This window comes from Balaenoptera physalus (assembly GCF_965194825.1).
Source record: "Balaenoptera physalus genome assembly, chromosome: 5".
NCBI classification, from domain to species: Eukaryota; Metazoa; Chordata; class Mammalia; order Artiodactyla; family Balaenopteridae; genus Balaenoptera; species Balaenoptera physalus.
In genome coordinates, this window is record NC_138884.1 from 79,811,660 (window position 1) to 79,834,989 (window position 23,330).

At 38.2% G+C, this 23,330-nt stretch overlaps 1 protein-coding gene and 1 long non-coding RNA gene across 2 annotated transcripts in view; one reads left to right on the forward strand and one right to left on the reverse strand.

The window, feature by feature from the left end:
- GABRB1 (gamma-aminobutyric acid type A receptor subunit beta1) overlaps nucleotides 1–23,330 on the reverse strand; it is a 423,421-nt gene that overhangs the window by 65,280 nt on the left and 334,811 nt on the right. The window lies entirely within an intron of this gene.
- On the forward strand, nucleotides 12,123–23,104 carry LOC309661160. Its single transcript, XR_014263877.1, has 2 exons — nucleotides 12,123–16,833; nucleotides 16,867–23,104. It is a non-coding gene; the product is annotated as an uncharacterized lncRNA (long non-coding RNA).

Consider the following 23,330-nt stretch of genomic DNA (forward strand, 5'->3'; position numbering starts at 1 on the left):
TTTAAGAAGAAAACTTTTAAACAGTCTTTAAAAGACTGTTTTATGCTCAACTTCTAAGTATTGCTTTTAACTTGGATTTGCTTGTCTTAGCTTTGATTTTTCAGCCCTCTGACTTTTATGTTTCTAGCTTGTTATTTCATTGGTTCTAGCCCTTTTATGTTTTTTTATTTATGCCGGTTTTATTTTTAATCTTTTAACCTTCTTAATTTCACATTTTGATTTATTTTTATAATCTCACTGGTTTTAGTTTTTCTTTTCTTCTAGTCTTTATTGAACTCTATATAGTTTAGGCTAATATTTTCTTTATTATATTGTCTTTTAATTTTATCCTTAGACTTAATTTCATGCTTTGATTCGCCCCTTAAATTTCTTCTCTGCCGGGACTTCCCTGGTGGCGCAGTGGTTAAGAATCCGCCTGCCAATGCAGGGCACACAGGTTTGAGCCCTGGTCTGGGAAGATTCCACATGCTGTGGAGCAACTAAGCCTGTGCACCACAACTACTGAGCCTGCGCACCACAACTACTGAGCCTGCGCTCTAGAGCCCGCGAGCCACAACTACTGAATGCTGGGCGCCTAAAGCCTGGGCTCCGCAACAAGAGAAGCCACTGCAATGAGAAGTCTGCGCACTGCAACAAAGAGTAGCCTCCGCTGGCGGCAACTAGAGAAAGCCCGCGCGCAACAACGAAGACCCAACGCAGCCAAAAAAAAAAAAAAAAATTTCTTCTCTGCCTTCATCATTTTACTATAATGTCCTTAGTCCTTCTCCTCCCTCTCTCCCCCACTTCAGGCAAGAAGCTTGGCAGCATGAAGGAAACCCATATAATAAATTGAACGGTTTGGGTGTCTTCTTCCCCTCACCTGCCCTGTAGTCACTTTTCTACTATCCCTTAATGACTTCTCAGTTCATTAACGATAATCTGCTCCAAATCTTCACTCCAGAATTCTCAAAAAGAAAAAAAATCCACGACAATACAGCCTCTTCTGGTCCCTTCTCTGGTGGTTATGGTCCTGTCAGTCATTTTGGCCTGCTATAACAGAACACCATAGACTGGGTATTTTATAAACAACAGAAATCTATTTCCCACATTTCTGGTGGTGTTAGCAGAATTGGTGTCTGGTGAAGGCCTGCTTCCTGGTTCATACATGGCCATCTTCTTGCTGTGTCTTCACATGGTGGAAGGGGCAGGGGAGCACGCTGGGGTCTCTTTTATAAGGACATGGATCTCATTCATTAAGGATTGGTCCTCCTGACCTAATCATTTCTCAAAGCCCCCACCTCCAAATACCATCACACTGGGGATTGGGTTTAAATATAAGAATTTTGGGGGACACAAATATCCAGTCCATTGCGGATCACAAGGGTAAAGCTTTTGTTATGTTCCTTTCTTCCCACATGCAATTTGGACTGTGTGATTTTAGACTATTTTTTATCTCCAGTGATTAGATAAGAGTATCATTGGCGATAAGATTAGTCTCTTTCCTCCCTTGATCTCAGAACTGTTACTAAGGTCCTCAGCTCATAAGATAGAATTTTCTTCTGTCTTGATTTAGTGTTTTGGAAGTTAAGCATGATTGATCCCAATATCTACCTGCCCCTGTCAAGGTGAACAGTGTTTCTCTTTTACAGTCTTCTGTTTGTTTATTCTTTACAGCCTACAGTGGTATTAATCACCTATGGTGCCCTGAGTGCCATGACTGCCAGGTGGTCTGATGGAGCTTAACTTGCAATCATTAGGAAAGGAGCAGCATTACTTCTCTGTGAGCTGTTTTTCTCAAGATGGGCTTATTAACCTAAACAGAAAATTATCCTCTAGTTCATCCTTACCAAACTTTACTTTGAAATGTACAGAACCTGTTGTTCATTCTATTTCTATTCTATACTGGTAATTTGGGTACCAGAATGACAGATTATACTATAATAAGCCCCTTTCTGCTTACTGATATCCTAAAAATGACCTGGGAAAGTGGTCATATCTCCTTTTTAACTCTGGGATAGCTGTTTCAGCATCCTGTGATCCGAGTGAAATTAGAAAACAGGGAAGAGTAAGATGAACTGATTTTTAGGCCTGGGATCTGTCCTTCCTGCCCCTATTAGCAACACACACAAAGCTCGGCTAATCTCTAATTATATGCCATGGTATATGGTGATCCATGGTGTGTGATATATGACATGGTGTGTGGCATATGACATGGTGGTACAGAATATAGGTTCTGGAGGAAGGCCGGGTTTGAATCCCAATTCTCACACTCATTAGATTGTGCTACTATGAACAAGTTACTTTAACTCTTTCTGCCTCCATTTCTTTATCTCTTAAATGGGAATAAGTTAAGATGTAAAGTGCTTACCACTTTACTTGGCACATTATAATTTTTCAATAAATACAAACTCAATATTATTTATGACTCAGTTCAGGAGTCTCCATTTCCATGAAATATTCCATGAGTGACCCCCATGGACCAACACACACACACACACACACACACACACACCCCCCAAGGTTTACACACATATGCTTTTCTTTCAATCTGGTGCTTCATAGACCCCTTCTACATAGCACTTTGTGCATCTCTCTATATAGCATTTTACAAGGTACTAGTGACATGTTTACATGTATTCCTTTTTACATGTATTATTTTTCTGTTATTAGATAAACATCTTGAGGTCAGGAATTGTGTCTTTTTTACCTTTATATTCTCAACATTGAACACAAGAGCTGGTACACAGTGTGTGTTTAATAAATATTTAATAACAATTGATGATGAATGGTTGATGCCTGAGAACTTTTAAATAACCATGTCTTAGGTGCCTTATGGGAAAGTTTCTTCTTTTTACTTCCTAAGCAACAGATGGACAAAACCTAAACTTTTATATGAACCCTGTTCTGTCTTCTGAGAACAGGATAAGGCTTCTCTGTAGTCAAAATCAAGGCCAGGTTAATGGATCTCTATATGAAAGAAAAAGAATCTCCTAGGACCGTATACAAATTTATGATCATTTGAACTATTCCTTTCTTTGAAAATGTTCAAATATTACAAATCTGTGCTTGATCAGTAGTTTAGAAATGTGGGAAGATTTTGAGATACTGTCACTAGAGATTTGACTTTGATGTCTGAGGTCATTCCCTTTATTCCATTATCTCTCACTTGCTGCCACTCTAATCCCTCTCTCTGCATCACAGCAGAATTTCTAGAGTTGTCTACAGTTCCTGCATTGCTTTACTTTCCATTCACCCTACTCTGGTCTGACCTCTGGTCCCATCACCCCCAAACAGTTTATGTTAATACCGCTGTGACTCTTACTCTCATTTTGCTATATTCAATTTTTCAGTCCTCATTTTACTTGACTTCTCAGCAGCATTTGACCCTGTTGTCTTTGCTTTCCTTCTTCAATTCTACTCCCTTAGCTCCCCTGACACCATTTCTGTTGGTCATGCTCCTACTTATTTGGAACCTCTGTCTTATAATTCTTTGTAGACTTATCTTCTCCGAAGGCTGGGTCCTGGGCTTTCCTTTCTTCTCACTTATTTTATATTTTGTCCCTGGATGAAGTATCCAGGCCAGTGGTGTTTTACAATTCTCTTTGCCTTGATAACCTCCAAATGTATACATACAGCCTAGACCTCTCCTCTAAGCTTCAGACCCATAGTCTCACTGTGAACTTGACAACTTCAGTGGATAACTAAAGCCACCTCAAGTTCAATATCTTCAACATGATCCCTTGATCTCCTCATCTAAACCTGTCATACACAGAGTTGCACTAGTCAGAAATTTGAGAGTCCTCTTTGACATTTTCTTCCTTATCTCCAATATCTAATTTGCCATCATTCAAAAAAAATTTAACACAGGAACATCTCTTGAACCAGTTCAATTTTTTCCATCTTTACTGATACCTCTGCTTTTATCATTTTTGGCTGATGCTACTGCAATATTTTTTAAACTGGTCTAGTTGCTTCCATTCTAGACCTCTCCAAACTGTTTTCCAGGGTGGCAGCCAGACGACTGATTTCAAAGTGCACATCTGTTCACATCACCCCTCTGCCTAAATTCTCTCAGCGGTTGCCCATTTCTCTCAGGACAGCATACCCCCAAAGCCCTGAGTAGAACGCTTCCCTGCTTCTCCAACCTCTTCACCTTCAGGCTCCCCTCACTCTGCCTCTGGCCACTCTGGCTTCAACTTTAGCTCCTCAAACACCCAAGTTTCTTCTTGCCACAGGTCCTTTGCATGTGCTGTTGTTTAGGCTAAAATCTGCAATATTTTTTATGCCTGTCCCTTTGCCTAGGTTACTATGAATCCATGAGATATTTTCATAGGCATGTTTTCATTAAGTCCCCAGAAGAAATTTCTTTCTCTATTAAGGCCTCCTCTCCCCAAAATCATTGGCATTCTGTTGACCTCCTTGTTTTATTTTGTTTTATTTTAATCTTTTAGACACAATGAACCATATAATGTACCATGTTTACTTCTTGCCACTAGTTTCTTGAATGTCTGCCCTGTATTGTGGTTACTGGCCTGGGTTCTGCAACCAAATTAACTAGGTTTGAATTCTGGCTCCTGTAGTCACTAGCTGTTTGATTTTTGTCAAGGTACTTAACATTTCTATGATTTTATTTTCTCATTTATAAAATAGAAATAATAATACTTATTCTCAAAGGGTTGTTGTGAGAAGTAAATGAATTAACAGGCACAAAGCATTTAAAATAGTGTCTGGTACATAACAAGCACTTAGTAAAAATTGGTGGTTTTATTATTTCCTATCTCAGCACAGCTTGAATTGCCAGGGTGCTTCATGGGAAGGTGACTTTTGGGTCTTAATTGGATGGGTTCTTGACCCAAAGCTCTATTTTGCTTTGCATGTAATAACACATATAGTATTTGATGAATAGTTTTGATTATTCAAATTCAGGGTCTAAGGAAATATATTAGACTCCCCATTGTAATGATGGATATTTTATATTAAAATAGGAGAGATGCTATTTGTAGGACTAACTATAAAGGCATTATGATTTGCTCCATAGAACTGTATAATCAAATCAATAGCAGAAAGTATCTTTGAAGTAAGGTTTTATCTTCACTCCCACCTCAACAGAAACATGGCTGCACACCGTAATTAGAACCAGGATTAGAGACACATTGTATTATCAATACAGGTAGTGCCTTCACACTTCTTATATGAAATTAGCTCTTTCTTTCCTTACATATTTTAGGAGACTGAGTTTCATTTTTATTTTCTAACACCAAATAAATAGGAAAAAAAAATCAACTCTGAATTGCAGTACTCCTGCAATCAATCATTTGAAAAACACATGGGCAAAGAATCAGGTTATTTCTTAGGTTTTAAATCCCCCCAAGATGATCTTTTTACTTCCCTCTTTGTATTCAGAAAAAATGATCTTCCTTATCTCCCATCACAGATGTCTCCTTAGCTATAGACTCCACCAGCAGAATAACAAGAGGATTTTCAAGATTATTTTGCGTCTGTTCATTTTTTTTAGAGCTTTCCTGCAGAGAGACGAAGCAGCCAATGCCTCTGTTGTACATGTGTGACTAGACTTGAACAAATTAGGTGATTCCCTCCCACGCCACCACCCATGTCGGTCAATGTAACAGGCTCCCAGAGTGAAACAAAATACAAATTCATTTTTACTTCATGTCTGATGCAGAAGGTACACAGGCAGAAACACAGATCACTATTTTATTTAAAAAAGAGATCACCATCTGCTTTGTGTAGGGAGAAATATTCGGGTCCCGTCTAATTGTGACAAGTATTTTTAGTTTAGGATCTTTTGACAACAAATTACCTTCAGTTTTTCTTTAAAGGGAATATATAGGTTTGGCTATTAAGAGAAAAGCAGAATGGGAATGGAAGCATGTTTTTGTCTGAAATTTTTAATAAGGTAACGTTGGACTTAAGAGCTTAGCCTTACAGAAAATGGTGTTAAAAACAAAGTAAACAGTAAGGGATTGAAAATCTTTGGGTAATCCCCACAATTCCCTTAAGGATTTAACTCAGTTAGCTTCACTATTTATGACTGTATTTAATAATGGTTCCTTGATTTTACAGAATGATTTCAGAGCAATTTCTTCACTTTGGGTCATGTTTTTTCAGCTCATATAGTGCTCTCTAAGATCACTAGGCACGCTGGGAAGCTGATTTAACTTTTAGGCCAATCAAGGACCATTTAGATGAAATGAACTAATGAATGTACAGGTACTTTAGAAAGTACAAAGAGTTCTACAAATGCAAGATGGTTTGGCTGCTATTAAATAACTGATGGAAGAGTTACGGTGGCTTTTCCAAACACTGACCTTCACTTGCAACCACTGAATAACAAATCTCCAGCTGAAAAAAAATGACAAATGTTCCCACCACTATGTTCACTGCAAAGAGGTGTACTTCAGACCTCACAATGCTGTCTGGCCCCCTTGAGGTTTGAAACCTTGCAAGAGCTGTGAGATTATAGCCAAAATTCATCAGTACTTGAAGGAAAAGAATATTTTCAGTAGCTGCTTCACTGTGCCATAGTGAGGTTTATTTCATTTGATTCTCCTGATGGGTTTAAGTACTGGGGAACTGTAGGGCAACCAGTTCTTGTACTTCTGGTGGGAAGCACAACCTAAAATTTCCTTGTAGCTGGCTATCATCATTTCTAAGTTATTTAATTAAGACATAGGAGACTTTGGTTACCAATAATATTATACTATGGTTACCATTTTGATGGTGGCTATGGGCAGGACTGGTCTTTTTTTTTTTTTTTTTTTTTTGGTCTTTTAGAAATGGACAGAGCCCCCAGATGCACTACAGATATATAACCCAAACTCAGAAAATCCCTGAGACTACATGTACATTTAGAACACTTTCCAAAATGTTGTGTTGAAATTATACTACTACTCTTATGGGCTGAATTATGTCCCTTCCAAAATTTATATGTTGTAGTCCTAACCCTGAGTATCTCAGAATGTGACTGTTTTTGGAGATAGGGTCTTTACAGAGATAGCTAAGTTAAAATGAAGTCATTAGTGTGGATCCTAATTCAGCATGACTGATCTCCTTGTAAGAAGAGGGGATTTGGATGTAGACACCTGCAGAGGGATTTCTGCTCCAGACCACCTCTGGACTTGAGCTGCAACATTAATCCTCCCCTAGGTCTCTGGCCTGCTGGCCTGTCCTGCAGATTTCAAATTTGCTAGCCCTCATAATTTCATAAGGCAATTCCTCTCTCTTTCTATATATGTACACACACTCAATTCATTTTGTTTCTCTGGAAAACCCTAATACAACTACCTATAGATGTTTACATTTAAAAAAAATATTGAGTGCAAACTACTCCTAAAGTATACATTCAAGTTTAGTGGCTGAGTGAATAGGTTTTGGAGTCACACTGGTGGGTTCAAATCTTGGCTCTGCCACTTTCTAGCAAGATGTCTTTGAGCAAGCCACTTAATATCTTAGTTTCTTCATCTGTAATAGAGGAATTATTGGGTTGCAGTGAGAATTTAAGGATTAATATGTTTTCAAAGCACTTAGCAGAATTAAATCATAAGCTCTCAAGATATGCTAGTTATTAGCATTATTGTTATTATTTATACTTTTTTTTCAGTCACGATTCTTAGTTTTAGGCAGTAAGAACTAAGTTTAAATACAAAGGAATTTATTAAAAGATGTTGGGGAGCTCACATATTTCCTGAGAGTGTCAGGGAACCAGGCTCTGAGGTGAAAAGCCAGGAACCACTGCTGAAATGGACGCTGTAGAACTGATCCTATGAGGCCCCACTGCTTCTGCCCTGGACATTGCTCCTACCATCAACAGCACTGAGCCCGGAGACCAGAATCACTCCAGCAGCTGTGTTATGGGGCTGCTCTTGCCATGATGGATTCTCTGTGCTCCTTTCTTCTTTACATCACTAAATTTTGATTTGATGTTTGCAGTAAGTATGAGTGAGTGAATGATGGAAGCTACGTCTGTCTCATGCCCAGATGAAAGGAATGCTGGGAAAGTGAGTATCAGCTATTTTCAGTTTTGATAGTGAGAGACAGGCTCTGCTTTATAGATGGGGGTGGGGCGGAGGTATGGAAGACATAGGAGTGCTGGGTATTCAAAAAGTGACCGATGTTCACCACATATATGAATGGATGTTACAATCAGCTGACCACTAGTCACAGAAACTCTTCTTTTTTTTTTTAAACAATTCTTTTCTAATCCTCTCTCTGTTTCCTTCTCTAACCACTGCTGCCTATGATAACTCCTAAACTCTTACTCCTAAACTTCTTACCCTTTTTGTATGTATTGACTTGGTTTAGGAAATTTGGTGTGATAAGTGTGACATGAGGTGTCTATCACTATTTTATTCCCTATGAAGAGATTTCATTATGATTGCTAGGGAAAAACACCTCATTACAAGAGAGAAAGGTATTGAGAAACATGAACATTGGAGTCAGAAGGAACAGGGTTTGTATCCTGCCTTTCTGCTTAGCACTATAGTGATCACTGGCATGTTTTTTTTTTTTTTTTACGGGTCTCCATTTCTCAATTTGTAAAACAGGAATAACGGTACATTGCTGATCCTGAAGGATACTTGTGAGAATCAGACATAATGTACATTGTGTAGAGTAGGACTGGGCAAAAACAGGACCTATTGTAACAATTTTCAGCCTTCAGGGGCATCAAAAAGACCAATGAAACAATATTTTAAATCTGATTTTATCAGATTTTTACCCACAAGACGACAACAACAAATAAATGTCAATTATTTTGAGTGGTTTCTTTTTTTCTGGGTGGCATTATTTTTGAACATTACATGATGGACACTTTCTGGATAAAAATACCAGTTAAAAAATAAAACTAGATCAACATCTTCCATGGCATTTTTATTAAGGTTTATGACCCACTCTCTCCTGCCAAATCAAACCAGCACCTTCATGACACAAAGGTCATCTTACCTATGACAGATACTTTCCAAGTACTAAACGCAGCATTTTCTCACTTCTCCCTTTGTCTTAAGTATAAATGCAGCGAGAGGGGGTGAAACAGGAGAGAAGGGGGTAGGCAACAACCTTTAAAAGAATGATATAGCCATAGGACGTGACAAAGACTGATTAGAACCAACTGGGTCCAAGATGGCAGAAGATTCAACTTCCAGTAGACCTCGAGCCTCATTATATGTTCACTGTGATACATTAGCATGCTAAATGACACACCCACCAGCGTCATGACAGTTCTGAGGCCAACCATAAAAGGTCAAAAAGTGGGCAGTGGCCCAATTCCTGGAAATCTCTGCCCCTTCCCCAAAATCCTCTCACTCATTAGCCTATGAAACTACCCAACCCATAAAAACTAACCACGCCATATTTCAAGGCTCTCTCACCTTCTGAGATGGCCCACACTCTGTCTGTGGAGTGCGTTTCTCTCTAAATAAATCCACTTCTTACCTATCACTTCCTCTCCGAATTCTTCCGCGACGAGGCAAGAACCTTAAATTCACCAAGAACAAGGGCATGGTAGACTAGATTGAGTGGGTATGGTCAGGCAAGAAATATTTGCTTAAAATTTGCTCCTTAGAAGAGTGTTTGGAGACCAAATTTGGAGGAGTAGTGGATCTTCCTATAATAGCAAACTGACTTTCCTAAATACATACACGTCAGAGTTGTCTTGAAAAAAATTTTTTTTTTACATCCTGAGAATGAATGTGAACAAGACATATTTATTTGCTCCTTCCTTTATTGAAAGAGTTATTTAATGAGTATTTGTCAATTTCTGCTATGAGCTAGGTACTTTGCTTGGCACCTGCTAAAGAGGAGGAATAGAGGCAGGATCTCTTTATTCATGGAGTTTTTAGACCAGTTGGGAAGACAAATGACAATATTGTGATTTATAAGATATACGTATTTGATCATTCAAATGACCAAAATATATTTCACATATATTTTTTGTCTTTGTCCGTGGTTCCTGGCTCACAGCTCCCCAAACCCTCGGGGAGCATTTTTATTATAATAATTAGCCCTTTGTCCTTAGTTCTTGAAACCATAAAAGTGAAATGGGGGTCTTATTATTTACAACAAGATGCTTCTCACCACAACTAGGTTTATGTTAATGAACTGAATTTTGGAAAGCACCTAAGGATGGAGGCTGGTTGCCAGTGGAGCCAATCATGAGATTAGAGGGTTGGAAGTTTCAGCCCCACCCCTCCACCTCAGGGGAGAAGACTGGAGGTGGAAGTTGAATCAATCACTAATGCCAATGACTTAATCAATCATGCTTATGTAATTAAGCCTCCATAAAACCCCAAAAGGACTGGGTTCAGAGAGCTTCTGGGTTGGTAAACATGTGGAGATTCAGGGAGAGTGGATGGAGACAGTATGGAAGCTCAGGGTCCTTTCCCCATACCTTGCCCTATGCATCTCTTCCATCTGGCTGTTCCTGAGTTATATCCTTTTATAATAAACTGGTTATCTATCATTAGTATGGCAAATGTTGCTCAGAGTCCTGTGAACCCTCTAGCAAATTAATTGAACTCAAGGGTGGGGGGATCATTGGAACCTCTGATCCAGAGCCACTCAGTCAGAAGCACAGGTGATAATCGACTTTCAACTGGAATCTGGGGTGGGGGTGGGGGTAGGGGGACAGTCTTGTAGGACTGAGCCCTTCACCTGTGGGATCTGTTGCTATCTCCATGGAAATAGTGTCAGAATTGAGTTGAGTTGTAGGACATCCAGCTGGTGTTGGAGAATTGCTTGGCTCTGTACTAGTTGCTTTACATGCAATTCATCTTCACAAAAAACCTATGAGATGCACATTATTTTATAGACGGGGAAACATAGGTTTAGAAGGGTTAAGTAACTTGCCAAAGGTGACATAACTAGAAAGTGGAATAGCTGTGGGTTCTGTCTGAATGCAGGGCACAAATTCAACCACTGCTCTACAGCCTCACAAGAGAAGTCCATCCTTTGACTCATACAGTTGATGAACCAAATGACTATATCAATTGAAGTGTACAGCAGGGGAACTACTGCTCCCTCAGGGTCCTTGATGTATCTGCATTGACAGTGCTAACAGTGTCTATAAATTAGGAAAACAGTAATCAGGCTTACCAAGTTGAAATTCAGGGACAGAAATGGTTCTGTAATAGTTATAGCCATGGATAGGGAGGCAAAAGCCACAGAAAGAAATTCATCGCCTTGCTGAATGACCCCAGGAAGTCTTTAGACCATACTGTTTCTCTGTTTTTTTGGTCTCTGAAAAAAGGAAACAATTTTATGCCCAACCTTCTAATTCTTTCCAAGATTATTTTCATTCATGGAAACTGAGTCTCTTCATTCTGAAAAGGTATGACCAAAGTCTGGAGAAGTACTGTAGAAGTATACGAGAGTGAACTTATTTACAGACATCTAGACAATCAAGGAAGGGTTCCTTCCATTTGAAGATGATATTGCTATGCTACTGAGTGGTGAACAAAAGAAACTGTGGGAGCTAGAAAGCAGAGGGACAAGTGGAAAATGTCCTAGCACATGCAAGAAAACAGAACCTAAGCTGGCAGTGGGGGAAAGTTAAGAAGCACCCAATTTTCATTATAGAGCCTCAAAAAATCTCAGCAGTTGAGAACACCAGGTACCATAAAAATTCAGGGTGATGTGTCCAGCAATAGGGAATTTCTTTTTTTTTTTTTAACATCTTTATTGAAGTATAATTGCTTTACAATGGTGTGTTAGTTTCTGCTTTATAACAAAGTGAATCAGTTATACATATACATATGTTCCCATATCTCTTCCCTCTTGCGTCTCCCTCCCTCCCACCCTCCCTATCCCCCCCCCAGGTGGTCACAAAGCACCGAGCTGATCTCCCTGTGCTATGCGGCTGCTTCCCACTAGCTATCTATTTTACATTTGGTAGTGTATATATGTCCATGCCACTCTCTCACCCTGTCACATCTTCTCCCTCCCCCTCCCCATGTCCTCAAGTCAATTCTCTAGTAGGTCTGTGTCTTTATTTCCGTCTTGCCTCTAGGTTCTTCATGACCTTTTTTTTTTTTCCTTATATTCCATATATATGTGTTAGCATACTGTATTTGTTTTTCTCTTTCTGACTTACTTCACTCTGTATGACAGTCTCTAATGGGAATTTCTTAACCGTAGTATATCCCCACAGTGGAACATGATGCAGCAGTAAAAAAAAAAAAAAAAATGGGGAAGAGCGCGATGATAAGATATGGAAAGATGCCCAAGATACAGTGTTAAGTGGAAAAGCAAGGTGTAGAATGATGTATATGAAATGCCACTTTGGGAAAAGTAAAATATATATTTGTAGCTGCTTGTATTTGCATAAAGAGACCCAAAAGGATAAATCAGAAAATAATAAAAATGGTGAAGGAAAAGGGTGAATTTGGAAGGAGTGGGGGACAGTGAGACTTCCCAATATTTATGTTTTAATTTTGTTTTTATTTTTTAACTATGTAAATGCATTACTATTAAAACAATTTAAAAATAAAGTGGTGTACAACACATTTCCGATAAAGGACTGGTATCCAAAATATATAACGAACTCTTAAAACTCAACACTAAGAAAATAAACAACCCAATTAAAAAATGGGCAAAAGATCTGCAAAGACCTCACCAAAGAAGAAACACAGATGGCAAATAGGTATATGAAAAGATGGTCAACATCATATGTCATTAGGAAACTGCAAATTAAAACAGCAGTGAGATACCACTATATACCTATTGAAATGGCTAAAATCCAAACACTGACAACACCAAATGTTGACAAGGATATGGAGCAAAGGAACTCTCATTCATTGCTAGTGGGTATGTAAAATGGTACAGCCACTTTGGAAGACAGTTTGGCACTTTCTTACAAAACTAAACATACTCTTATACTATCCAGGAATTGCACTCCTTGGTATTTACCAAAATAGGTTAAAAACTTATGCCCACACAAAAATCTGCACATGAATATTTACAGCAGCTTTATTCATGACTGCCAAAACATGGAAGAAACCAAGATGTCCTTCAGTAAGTAAATGGACCAACTGTGGTATATCCATAAATAGAATACTACTCAGTGCTAAAAAGAGATGAGCTATCAAGCCAATATTGCTGAGTGAAAGAAGTCAATTTGAAAAGGCGACATGTTATATTGCTATAGGCTTAATGTTTGTGTGCCTGCAAAATTCATATGTTAAAATCCTAATGCACAATGTGATGGTATTAGGAGGTGGAGTCCTTGGGAGGTGATTAGGCCATGAGAGCAGAGCTCCCATGAATGGCATTAGTCCCCTTACAGAAGAGGCTCTAGAGAGCTCCCTTGCCCCTTCTACCATGTGAGGACACAGAGAGAAGACGGCCACCTGTGAACCAGGAAGCAGGCCCTCACTAGATACCAAATCAGCTGGCCTCATGATCTTGGACTTCCCAGCCTCCAGAACTATGAGAAATAAACTTCTGTTGTTTATAAGCCGCTCAGTCTATGGTATTTTGTTAGAGCAACCCCAAAGGACTAAGACACTTACGATTCCAACTATATGACATTCTAGGTGTCTTCAGATTGAAAGTCCAATCTGATACTTAACATGATCAAAAAGGCTCACAATAAGGCTCATCATTATGAAATTTAGAATCTTGAGAAGCAGAGAGCATATCCTAAAATGATGCAAAGGAAAAAACTATCCATATATAAAGATTCAAGAATCAGAATAACATTGGCCTTCTCAGTAGCAATATCAGAAGCTAGAAGACACTGAAATATTGCCTTAGAAAACCCAAGGGAAATTGATTTCTTACATAGGAGTCTATATACATAAAAACTCAATCAATTTTCAGGAGTGAATAAAGGCATTGCCAGACATGCAAGGTCTCAAAACGTTTATCTTCCCTCAGCCACTCTTAGGAAGCTAGGGGGGAAGGCTCCACCAGGATGTAAATTAAGGAAGAAGATGATGTGGAATTCAGAAAACAGAGGCTCCCATACAAAAGGTAGACAAGAAATTCCTAGGATGATGGGAAAGGAGATCTTAGGGTGAGAGTAGTGCAGGCAGACCCAGAGAGCAACCGATTAAGATGGGAGCAAGAGAACACAGAGTTCTTGGAGAGACATCCCTAGGAAGATTAATTGGATATATCACCTGTGTGTTCAAGAAGAGACGTACACCTAGAACAAAGAGTTTGTGGATGACCGAGTAATGGTAAAGAGGCTAAGTTGTACAGGAAAGTGAATTTAGTCATAGTATACTAAATAGCCTACCTGTGAATAATGTTCACAGAGTTGTAATGATATGAGCATTGACTGTCAGAATAAACAAAAATTGTAATATAACCTGGAATTATATGACAAATATTAAATTTTTACCAGTTATTGGTCTGGTATGGGCCACAAACCAAAATATACTGGACACTGTCTAAAGCTGTGTCGGGTATTACTCCCTTCCTTGTTGGATTGTGGTAGGAAAATATCTGGGAGGTCTAGGGGTGGTCCTGGGCTCGAGAGCTTCAAGGCAATAGCTATTTTCCAACCTAAAGGGAAGTATTTCAATATTTTAATACTAATGGATATTGATTGATCAGTAGACACCAATATTAGGGAGATGAACAGGAAAGAAGTATGTGTATGTGTGTTAGTGAGGGGATATGGGAATGTGTGAAAAAGGTACAAGGTATTAAAGTGAAAAACCAAGAATTAACAGTGTAGTGCTATTATTTAGACATGTGAAGGTACACATTAAAACAAACTGAAAGAGTTGAAATCAGTGACTGCTGGTTAATGGGAGTGGAGGGAGATGGGTTGCAGAGACAAACAGGAGACCGCTGTTTTTATAATAGACCTTGGAAAACTACTGCATTCTTAAACCATGTACCTGTATTACTGATAAAAATAAAAATAGAAAATGAATGCCTACTATGTACCAGTCTCAATGATATTTCAAGATATGTATTGCCATTCTCATTTTACTATAAGGAAGAAAAAAATAACATACCAATTCATCTCTCAAGGTGGTAAAGGGAATATTCTTTTACATATTAGAAGACAAATTCAAGGCATTTATATCAAGAAGGCTTACAAAAGCGTTCACTTAAATTAATTAAAGATTGATCTTGATTCACCTTAAAAATAAGTTAGCAATGATTACGTTATGTACTTGTGAGGGAAACATCAAAGGAATCATTTAACATGAAATGTGTCTTAACCTCACTGTCAGAGAAAATACTTAAGTGGGAGGAACTTTGATGGAATTCATTATTACATTTTTATATTTTTAGTAGTTTTGGCTTAATTAAAAAACATTGAAGAGAAACTAGATAGAGAAGTATGCCAGGAAAGATCTCTGAACTTTCTATACTTTCTCCTTATTAAACACTTACTACTGTGACAAAATAAACAAAATATCCAAAATAAACAGTTCCAAACATGCAAACCAAAAAATGTGAGTGTAAATATATCAGTTAGGCAATAGGCAAATTAGAATGTACCTATATGCTCAGAATCTAGAAGAAAACAGTACATTAAAGAAGATGATATCAATATGTATGGTGAAGTTAAAAGGAACAAAATCAACAATTTGGATATTGTTTTGCTGGGGAAATATAATAGACACTCTTGGCCTAAAATGGAAGGATTAGATGAAGATTAGATGAGGGGGGGACAACTTTATTTGACTAGCTTTGGAAATAACCTTGTGATTATCTGGTTCATGATTTTCCTATCTGACACTATAAGTCTGTAGGGCAGAGACCTATAGACGTGATTTTTTTTTTTAACCATCATGGCACCTAATATCATAGCAACAGAATAAAGTACTTTATCTATTGATTAAATGAATGATTGTGGAACACACCATAGCACTGAGTTTTCCACAGAACTGTGAAATTTGCAAAATCATCATAATCTCTAACTTCTATACATTTCCTAAAATAAGGAAATAAACTTTTTTCTCATTCCATTTCACTCTATTCATTCACTCCACACATCATTATTGAAGGAATTCTCTGTGAAAACCTCTTAGTTGGGCATCTTTTCCTGAAAGCTAGTGCAGGAGAAACCATCACTTTCTTTGCTCAAATCATATGGAAGTTAACTGTCTACATTGATGAGGATCATCAAATGTTTTAATTCACAAGCTATGAGATGACCATAAACTCAGGGTTGATTTGTTATCATCATGTCATTAGCGCTCATAGCACTCTGAATATATTGAAAAACATGTGATTATTTTTCTGGATGGCATGCATGCTAGTTCAACAGCTTACAATACAGTCATAATTTGTTCTGATTTCAGGTGGCAACTATTCTGGCATATTATTATTGTGATGTCAAGAAGGCATTAACATTTATTGAGTATTTATATGTGGTAGACATTTTCTTAAAGAAACCTCATGAGGTTGAGTATTGTTCTCCATATTTCACAGAAGAAGCAAATGAGACAGAGGGTGGTATAACGACAACCTGCCCATGTAGCAAATCTGGGCTCAAACCCAGAGATGTTTGATTCTTACACTGTGCTTTTCCACTATGGTATAGAGGAGTTGGCCAGTAGGGCTTGTTATCTTTGCAATACATTAAGGCCAGATATATTAAAATTGTACACATAAATTTAAGTTACTTGAGGAAATGTATATTGAAAATCCCATCTTTAATAGATTTAGATATATATTAATTAATGAATGCCTTAAAACCTCATATATATGTCTATAGTCTAAGCCCAAGAGGAAAATACTTTGAATGCAAAAATAAGAACTGATGTAAAGTAATAAATTAAATATATTTTTTCAAGCATGAAGTTAGTTGAGACCAATAAAGCATATTGTAGTCATCCTACAAAAGAATTTCTCATATTCTGAAAAGTACAGGTTATTATATTCTTAGCATTATTAAATGCTAAGAATATTATATTATTAAATCCTTAGCATTTTCATGGATACAAAGTCAGAAAGTATTTCTAAAGTTGATAAACAACTTACAGAAGCAAAGATCAGTACATATGAGAGGACTATAAGGTGTGTATATTTATGTAAATAGATTCTGACATTTCATAATTTTGTTGAAAGAAATATATCACAAAGACTGAACTGCCTAAGGTCTGAGAGTTAATATCAGAACTGGAATTAGAAATCCATGCTCTTTGCTTTATTCCAACTTGAACTTGACTAGAAGTTTGTGCAATGTTGCTGATGAGACAAAGCCATATATATATATATACATGCATATATATATATATATATATATATGTATATTTCAGGTTAGAGCTTATTGAACCCAGGGTTTACTTTACTTCGTTTCTTTGGCTTCTGCAACTCTGCACTTAATGGTTTTCTTCCTATTTCTCTGGCTGTTCCTTCCTTGTCTCTTTTCCATTCTTATCTTATTCTACCTAATCATCAAATATTGGAGTTCCTCAGGCCTCCTAACTCTTCATTCCTTACTCTGCATCATCTCCTCAGGGAAATTCACCTATGCCTATAGTTATAATTATCAAAAATATTCAGATGATTCACAAATTTATATTTTCAGGGTAGACCTCTCTCCGTGCTTCGGACCTATATCATACATCAAGAAATCAAAAATTAAACTTGTGATCTCTTCCTTGCCCCCCACTCAGAATCCAAAGCATTCCCATTCTTCCCATTTTGGGTGAATGACATCCTCATTCATCTACTAATCCAAGCAAAAATCCTTGGTAATCGTAGGGGCCACTTTTTGTTTCTCTATCTTTCTCATTCATATTGAATTCTTCACTAAGTCCCATTTGTTTTTCCTTCTAACTCTCCCTTGCATCCGTCTGCTCCTTTCCATTTCCATCCTGATTCAAGCTAGCATCTTTCTTTCCCTGGTCCATTCTGATAGTCTTCAAAATGGTTAATCTTCTTTCTCTACCTGCATCTTTTCTCAATACCACAGCGAGAGTGATTTTTCAAACACAAATCTGATCATGTTAACCCGCCTTCCCCCAGCTCAAAAATCCTCCAGTGATCCACTCTTCCTAGGATAAATACAAAGCTCTTTTTCTTTTTTTTAAGACAAAACTCTTATAAGATCCTGCAAGGTAAGTCCTCTGCCTATATTTCCAGCTTCAACTCACACCATGGTCTTTTTTCTCTTGCTGCTACAACTGCATTAGATTTATTTCTGTCCACCATGTTTGCCAGGATCCCTCCTGCCACAGGGTCTTGAACTTGATGTTCTCTCTGCCTGGACTATATTTTTTCTCCTGTTTGCCTCATTAACGCCTTTAGATCTATAAACCGTACATATATTCTCAAGGAAACTCTCTTGACCACCGTAAGTCCAATCCCCCTCATTTACCCTCTAATAGTATAAAGTACCACTAGTGCATAGCGATGTATTGGTGTAAGTCTTTGCTCAATGCCTATCTTCCTCCCCTACCTGGATGCTCTGTTAGGGAGGGTAGGGACCCTCTCTCCTTTTGCTCACCACCGTCATCTAGCACAGTGCCGGGTACCATCCAGGTGCAATGAATACTTGCTGAATGTATTACTGAAATAATTAACTAGTTAACCAAACATTTCTGATTATTTGATGCCAATTCTTGAAACTATGTATGTTTTTAAGGGAAGATATTCAATTGTTCAGAGAAGGGAGGAAGTCACATATTTTGGTAAGATCAGATGTACATTTTAATAATGCAGATAAATGCTTCACCAGGCACTAAAAGACAACAGACAGATGGAGGGTTACACTTATGAGAATGCTGAGTGGCAATAACAGGTTGGAGATACCCTACTGACACTTAAGAAGATTTCAACAATTTTTCAGTCTAACCATGAAAATTGGCAGTTGTGCTCGTGTTCACTGCTGAACTCAAAGAGGTGGCGGGCTGAAACAGATCAGTAAGTTTGATTTTAACCTGGTTATATAAGACTCTCTGTATGTGATTTTCCCCCCTCCAAATTATTAACAATTATCCTTTAATATTCTCTGGGTCCTTAGGATGTTCTCATTATAAAAGCAGAAAACCCAATGTCTAGTTCTCTAACCATATAATTCCACGGTGGACCTGACTGAATGTGGTAAAATGTTTAGGTTTCTTTTATACCCAGGCTCATTTCTTTTCTCACATTTTACAACTAATTGTTGACCTGCCCCAGAGCAGACAGCAGGGGCAATGTTCAGGAGCACGATGTTGTGAACTGGACGGCCTGATTCTCCATTAACCAGCTGCAGAACTCTGGACAGCTCATATTTGGTATCACCCTTCAGGATCTCACATCCAGAATTAGAGGGTTGGGCTAATGATTCTGCAGGTCCTTAGTTAACCTTCAAATTCCCTGATTCTTCACCAAGGAATTGCGCTTTTTTTTTTTTTTAATTGGGCTTTACACTGCCTAACAAAGTACTTTAGTAATATAATCTAAAGTAATGGCCCCTACAAGGCTTAGAATCTGTATTATGTAGAGGTTAAAAACACTAGCTTTTTAAAAAAATTTTTAGTATATATTTTTTATTCGGCAGCACCGCGCAGCATGTGGGATCTTAGTCCCTTGACCAGGCATCGAACCTGCGCTCCCTGCAGAGCAAGCGCAGAGTCTTAACCACTGGACCACCAGGGAAGTCCTTAGAACGCTAGCTTTTGAGTCGGAAAGACCTAGGTTCAAAACTTTGGCATTAATGAGCTGTGTAACTTTAAGCAAGTTACTTAAAGCTTATGAATCTTTGTTACTACATCTAGAAGCTAGTGATACTTCTTTCTTCATGGAGAGGTTGTGAGGACAATATGAAATACGTAATACATGTGAAACACAATACCTGGTACAGCGTTAGCCTACAATGAAGCATTAATGTAATTACAACTTTCACTTAGAAGAGATAGTGCTTATGGCTCCCTCTGACCCTGTGTTTGCTCTCTAGTAAGACAGACATCATTTTCTGGTATGTACGAGATGTGTCAGGTTGCAAATTTCTGAGCCTCATTTTGGAACCAGAGTCCATCAGTCATTCTCAGCCATTCTCTGAATCAGAGCAGCTGACAGAATCTTCAGTGAGGTCATTATTTTTAGCTTTGGAACCGTTAGAAAGTCTGCAGGGGATTTTCACGGCATTCAACAAATTAGCAAAGGTCATCAAAACAAACCCACTTACTGAATTCATGGGCTCGAAATCCTGTCAAACCAGTGCTGTCATATCAAATTAAAGAACTTTCTACTCGCAGTATTGCTATAAAAAAATCAAGCTGAATTATGTTTAGATTTGCTCCATTGTTACTGCATTTTAAAGTCACACATTTTGATGGCAAACCAACTCATCTCCTATCTGTAACCCCCTCACCATGTGATCATGTGATTCTTTCAACCTAAAATTTCCTCACTTCTCTTCTCTGTCCATCCCAGTTCAAGTCCCATCTCTTTTCGAAGGCCACTCCTAAATTCTCTGACCTGTGGTCTCAGGCCTGCTTTGCTCTTGACCGAGAACAGGCCATATATATATATTTTAAGTTAGGTGGGTGCAGTTTTGACCTTATTTGGCCCTGTACAAAGGCATTAAACGTGACAATTAGGTTCTTTCAGTTTTACAAATGCCCTTAACGACACTCAACTCTGTTTGGTTGATTAACTAGCTTGTGGAGTATCCATCGCCCAGCATGACAGACTATACACACCATTGGCTCTTGACAAATAGTATATATACCATGAGCTCCTTGCTTTCCCTATCACCACAAATAATATTTTGGAAGAAATACTTTGGGGTCAGGTAATTGATCCATTCTCTACATGCTTTGAATGATGCCTTTGAATCAAGCCAGACCACAAGACTGCTGGATCCTTCAGCAGCATCATTTTGGATTTAATAGAATTGCTTTACTGAATTGTACTTTGGTGTTATGCCAACAGAGCACGCTGGTGGATTGTGTAAGGAAGAACTGGATAAAACTCCGAGCCCTCTTTCTGAATACCTACTAGAGAAATACTACAGAACAGTAAATTAGGTTTGGTTTTATGGACAATTTGACTCTTATAAGTTGATTGTGTTTACTTGCTTTGGCCATTAGAAAACTTAGTGATAAATCTGGGGTCCATTTCTCTCAACTGTATGGTCCACCCTAATAACAGGTTTTGCTTTATTATTTTTCCACCCTTAGTTTCCCTTTGTCCTGGTCACCACAACTGCTTACTCTAATCCTTTTACACTGAAAGTATTTTTTGTGAAGTGCCTCACATCTTTTGTAGAATAGGTAGAGATTAAAAATAAATTCTTGATCTATTCCCCTAGGGAATTACAGCAATTACAGCTTACAGACCATTATTTTTCAATTATTTCGTGCTTTATATTTTTCTTTCATTGTTTTATGTCTCCATAACTTGGTTTTAATCCAGAGAATATTCTTAAAATTTTCCTATACTCCCCACACACTGGCAGCATAGCATGGGCTCACGGAATCTTTAAATCTGACTTTTGTGCACAGGTCTGCATCTAGGTAACTAGCTGTGTGATTTTGACCTCAATGTCACTGAGACTTGAGAATTTCATTCTCCTCATCTGTATCTGACAGAAGTGGCCTAAATAATCTTCAGTGTCCTCTTCTAGTTCTAAGATTCTGTCACAATTGCGTGAGTTCCCTAAAAGGATTTTTGTCAGACACAGATATTTTAAGACAGATCTGACTTAATAAACTACTCACAGATATGGATATGACCAAGTGACCTATTTATTGCAGAAAATGTCCATAAAAAGAAGGATTCTGTCTAAGGGAGATTTGCTCACTTTTTCATTAACAAAGAAGAGGACACTTCCAGACACTTTGGTTCAGAATTTAAGCTGGAAGAACAATTACAAGTGGGCAATAAAAATGATTTAGAAGGCCTAGGCCTTTTTAATTCTGTAGTTTCACATCTAGCAAGTACTGATTCCAGTTCTTTTAGTACAAAAGAGGCAGTGGGATGCTGTAAAAGGACCCTAAATTGAGATCTAGTTTCAAGTCCAGGATTGGTCTTTAATAAAACAATGGATTGCCCCTCTCTGTGTCCTCAATTTTTCATTAATGAAAAGAGAAAAATTATCTGCCCATACCTGCAAGATGATTTGTGAGGGTCAAACAAGACAATGCTAGAGAATACCTTTCAGTAAGTACAAAGTGCTATACACATTTGCATATGTGAGCATGGCCATGAATCAAGAAATGACCTCTGATGACTCAGTGGGTATTTTGGATTGCTTTTATGACTGAATTGGGTGGTTTTGGAAAGTTGGTTGTTAAGATGGCTGAGCCAGCCTCAGAACCTTGATGTTACCCAAATTTGTGAATGACTCAACAGCATATAAATCCTCCCCCAAACGCAACTTCAAAGGAGTTGAGAACAAAGTCCTATCAAGATGTAAGCATGGTCTGGGTCCATGTCTGTTTTGTTCACTGAACATAAAAAGATAGAATCCAATATTTGTCGATTACATGGCGGGGAAGCTGGATGAATGATGAGGTACCCTCCCTGGCTGTGTGGCTTGCTCCTTTCCTATGTCATTTAGGGGATAGGATTCCAGGTTGTGTTTCAGAAAACTTATAAATAGTGAGACATGGAAATCTGAGATCACTTTGACATGCTTGTGTTTGTTTGTTTATTGTCAACTTGGCATCACCACCCCAAGTGTCATTGAAGAGAAGCTGGAAACAATTTCCCCAGAGGTCTCCTTCCCCAGGATAGAGTTTGCCAGAGAGGCATTGGTACCAGATTTGGAAGATGGAGGAGGAGAGGCCATTACTTTCTGGGGACAATTGCTGCCAGATGCATGGGAAGATGAGATTCAGTGACTTGCTGGGGAGCCCTTGAGGACCTCTACCTTGCTACAGAGACAGAGATAATTGGTGGGGCTTCCCAGAGATCCTGAGTATTGCAGCACCTTCACTGCTTGGGTACTCCAGGCTGAAGTTGCTGCGGTTGATTTCTTTCACCTCAGCTCATCAGCTTTTCCAGTCTTCCTGTATGCTTTTCGTTCCCTATATTAAAACCTTCTATATCTTGAATATATTGAGTGGTTCTTCTGTTTTCTTGATAGAAACTTGACTAGAAACAGAATCTCAAATGTTAAATTTGGGAATGTTAAGCTTCAACTAAATGCATTTATATACACAGAGCTATAGTTAGCACCTTGGGGAAAAACCGTTCAGATTTTTTTTAAAAGCCATCTAGGTATTATTTAGTAAACTATTGCTTTTCAACATTCAGGAATACCTTTGAGACCTAAGAAAGTCAATGAAGTTTTCCAAAGTGTCTTATTTTGTTCTCTTAGAAGAACTTGGTTCAACAGGGCACAATTTCCTGTAGTGGAAAGAACAGAATTCAAACTCATATGGCCCATAATTTAGTTGGGGCTCAGCCACATTTTAACCTTGTCTATT